Source organism: Pezoporus wallicus, unplaced genomic scaffold, assembly GCF_028554395.1.
Source record: "Pezoporus wallicus isolate ANWC-B61680 ecotype Strahan unplaced genomic scaffold, APGP_CSIRO_Pwel_v1 contig_2439, whole genome shotgun sequence".
In the NCBI taxonomy this organism is placed as follows: domain Eukaryota; kingdom Metazoa; phylum Chordata; class Aves; order Psittaciformes; family Psittacidae; genus Pezoporus; species Pezoporus wallicus.
Genome location: NW_026638501.1, coordinates 789,893 through 794,657, shown reverse-complemented (window position 1 = coordinate 794,657; position 4,765 = coordinate 789,893).

The following is a 4,765-nucleotide window of genomic DNA, read 5'->3' as shown; positions in this document are numbered from 1 at the left end:
GGACCGTTGTCTTGCCCTGAGGGGAGGCCCCGGGAGCGGCCCTCATGGAAGCGGCAGCTACGGAGCGCCTACAGTCCCCGCAGGGTGATGTACGTTTTCCTTTAAAGCATAAGTGAAAAACTCAACGAAAAACAAAAACCGCTTGGGAACGTAACGCTGTAATACCCCAATATCTTACAGTATCTGCAAAAGACGTCCCAAAAATATAATCAGAAACTGATGCTTATCCATACACACTGGCAAGCAGTGAACTAAGTGCTGGCTTGTCATCGCGAACCTCGCCAAGCAAATGTACGGGCACCAATGTTCATTAACACTCATCAGCAGTCTAAGTCTGCCATTTAAACAGAGCCAGTAAAGAACACATACAAAAACCTGCACTTTAGCCAAAATTGCAAACATGTAGCTGAGGGAAACTGCACAGCCGCTCCCCCAGAGAATCTTCGAGGAGAAGCAGAAGATCACGGACTTGCCTTGTACTTCCAAGGTTACCTGTCTGTCCAGCACTCAAGATGTCAGGTAAGGCACGCAGTCCCAGGAAGTGGATGTGCTGAAGCATTTCTTTAAAAATGTATTGCTACAGGTCTGTGGGAGAAAATGTTTCTCAGCACTGGCTGACACAAATGATTACGCTGAAATAACAATACCTAGTTATTTCTGTTCATATTACGGGGGGGAAAGGGGGAAAGGAAGGAGGGGAAGAGGATGATAAAATAAATTATATAAAGTAGCCATCAATATCTCCAGGATCCCATTGCAATTTACTATTAGCTACTTAAATGCAGATTGAGTTTGGCTGATTTCATAGCTACCACCACGGTGAAAAGGCAATGAAGCTATCACAATATTTTTTATACCAAGAGCAAAGTTTGACATGGTTATATTGCTCTGACTTATTCTCTGTTTACTGGAGAACAATATCCATGCCGAACTCTTCAGTGACACCACCTGAAGTATATGTGAGATTCTTAAATCTTTGTTTTTTCTTGTTAGTAGGACTGATGATTTAACTTGGTGTGGACTAACTGGGAAAATAAGAATGGGCTTTTTCACCCAAGATACCTATTTAAGACAAATTTGTAAACACCTACAAGCTTGTGTATGTTACAATAGCATGTATGTTCACAGCATGTCCCTAATCAAGCTTATTGCCCTTTTTCAGCGACTGATGACAAGCCCGGTATTTAGGGTTGCAAAGTCAGTTTTACCATACCTGCACTCACATCTCTGTAGATACAGAAGCACACAGTAGAAAAAAAAGAAAGGACAAGAATGGCAAAGAGAGGACACACTGTGCCTGCAAAATGTGATGGAAAAATACTGTATTGAAATTAGACTGTATTCATGGACTCAATTCTGTTGCTGCCTCAGAGTGCAATAAACTCTGTGTTAAAAAAAAAACATTTCTTGTCTACTCACCTGTAACAGCAGGTATCCCAAAGAGACAGCATGGATGCCTCACCTCTGCTGGGGCTTTGAGCACTGTCAGAGAAGTTCAACACAGACCAAAACCCAGAAAATACAAGTCTGGGAAACTGAAACTGGGGGTCCCTGTTTCTCTGAAAGGCCGGCAACCCTTAAAATACCTGGAACATGCCAAATAAGGCAGCTGGGGCATTTTCCACATTCTGCAACTGAGCAAGGGCATAAATTCAAGCAAACTGAGACACCTTCTGCCCAGCTGAACATTCCCACCCCTCCTACATGCCAGCAGGGCCGTTCATCAGACCCTGACATGAGCTGCTTCAGGAAACTAACCAAAAGTAAGTTGGCATCCCTGTTAGTTACGCTCTCCAAACTACCTTCTTCAGGGACTGAGACGAGCCCCAGTGAGTGCAGAAGGACAAGACTGCACAACTGATAATGAGGGAAGGCAGCAGAGCATGAGAGACCTGCTGGTCATACCTAGCTGCTGTGTTAGGCACATCTGTCTTCTTGGAAACCAGGATCAGCCTTCAAAACATGCAACTTAAGTGATAAGCAGTAAGATCCAAATTTAGTATTTTTAGCCTCCAAGTTCTGTCCTGAGTGAAGTTCTTACAGAATGGGTACCCCCTGCGGAACTATACTCCTTCACAGTTAGTGAAGATGACTACCTCCAGGGACTAGAGCTTTGTTTTTCTTTAAAAAAAGTTTTTCTTTAAAAAAAACAAAACAAAACATGCATCTCTGGCAGTGGTGGGGAGCATTCATGCAGCTCAGCTGAAGGCACCTATAATGTAGGTACAGAAGCAGGCAGCACCTTCACCACACACACAGGGTGTGCTTTAGGTAGAGTTAGTCTTATTTCCAGACCAAGGCTGATTGTCAGGTTTCTTTGATACCAGTTGAGAATCACGAATTATTATACGTGGCAGGCAGTCAAGGCTTGGGAAGGTTATTTTAAAAGAATGCTCATGTGTTTCTGACTAGTATATTACTGTGACCATACAGGCACACCCACTGTATTTTAGAAGTACAACATGAGATATTAGCACTTCCTTTTCATGAAAATACTGAAGCTTATTTTCTGAAGATGGTGCTGCTCAGTATGCATCAGGTTAGAGCTGCAGGTCTTCCTCAGTATGAAAATGAAACTTGTGTGTTGCTGTGAGAAATGGGAACTTAATGCTTCTTCACCACATCTCACTTTTGACATGCAAAATGATGGACTTATTAGCAAGACACTTCTGCTGCTGTATCTGTGCTGTACCTCCTGACACCTTTCAGCTCAAGCTTCAGTAAGCTTTCTGCAGCATGAATAAATACACTAGCTACTTCATTGACCACAGAAAAGATATGAAAATACATGTTTACTAAAATAAATTCTGAAAAGCTATCTGGTCAAAACTTATCAACCTTTGGACAAAGGTTTAGATTGCTGCACTATGCTGCAGCAGAGCGTGCTTTCAGTAACTGCAAAACAGTTAATGGGGATTGATGAACCTTTTAAGCTAGTAAATCACTTGCATTTAACTGAAATTTGGTTCCTTTCTTCACACAACTGGCCTACAGCTACATTGTTTCAAACACATGGAAAAAAGAACATGAACTTACCTAAAGCCTTTACTTATTCTATACAAGTCAGACATATACAAACACCCCGCCTAGTTCAAACCCACATTATTTTAGGATGTGAGATGCGATGATGAGGTGACAGGGTTTCTGTATTCAGAGGCCCAGCTGGTGCCAGAGTTGTTCTACGTAGTCATTATTCTTGGATAGCTGCTAAAGCACAAGAAGTTTCACCTCAACATGAGGACAAACTTCTTTACACTGAGGGTGGTAGAGCACTGGAACAGGCTGCTCAGGGATGTCATGGAGTCTTCCTCTCTGGAATCATTCAAAACCCAGCTGGACATGTTCCTGTTTAACCTGCTCAGGGGTTGGAGCAGATGATCCCCAGAAGTCCCTTCCAACCCTAATGATTATATGATTCTGTAAAAATATGAGCAAACTCTGTAAGAAAGCATTTGACTAAGAAAAAGCTTTAATACTGGTAATAAAACTTCATCTCTGCAAGTCAGCTGCTCTTTCAACTAATAACATTTTGAAGGAAAGCTATTCAAAGTGTTCTAGTGGAATGGCTTCACTGCTGCAGGGAGATGGCTAGCTCTAGCTGGAACAGAGCATCAAACAGTCCTAGACACACAGAGGCTTTCACTCCAAGGGGAAAATTAAAAAAAAAAAAAAAAAAATCAAAAAAGAGAAAAAGTAGCTCCCAGACTCCAGGTAGTGCTACAAGCCTCTGCACCACCAGCATTGATAATGACAACACTGGAGATCTGAAGACCACCATGCTGAAATTCAGTTGCCCAGTTCAACTGAGCCCTTTTAGTGTGATCATGCTGAGCAACTGCTGAGACTTTTGATAAAAAGCAGCAGCAGATTGAGAAATGGGCTCTATCAAACCCAAATTCACCCTGAATTGATCCACTCTAGTGTACCCACTTTCTCAATATACATCTCGCATTCTCTATGCATATCAGCAATTAAGAAAGTTTTAAAACATGAAAAACAACTTTAATGAGCCACTTGACATGCACAGTTTTTCCATGTGAAGTCCTCTTTGGTTATTACTTGTAAGAGTTTACCTGGGTTAACTTAATAGCCAGAAACTTTTAAAGGTCTGCTAATAAATACCTAGAGCAATTGTGCATGTTCAGTTTTTCCATCAGCACCTGTTTAACTTAGCAGAACCCATTCATAGAACAGACATCCATCCAACAGAGACACACAGTAAGAGCAGCACAGAGATACAGCTATGCCTGTAAATTCTGTCTGTGATCCCTTCCAGCCTTGACCTGGACTATTTGGCAAGGGTCTCACATTATTGTCATTAATAAAAGCCATTAATTATATCTGAAAATTACTTTAAACCCTGAGGACTATCAAATGGCATTCTAACAAAGCACTGAGACTTTATTATTCTTATATGCTACTTACTTCAAAAGCATAAGCATGATGTTAACACCACACTAAAGTGTACTTAAGGTTTCATTTGTTTCCCAGTCTCCAGCTGTGAGAGCTGACAGTGCTTTTGACTTGACTTAAACCTTTAAGTGATTCTTAGCACTAATTAGTCATTTCAGTAGAGTCCAGATTCTTATACTGCCACAGTGAAATACATTTTAGTTATTTAGAAGTAGAAACATGCTGTCTGCTTCTGCCTCCTCTGCACTCTAAAATGTAGTAGCCTTTTCTCCTGTTTCAAAAAGTTTCTCTAAACAAAGCTCTTGGAAAAAAAAATCATTTAGGTATCTCAAAAAGCACTATTATTATTCTA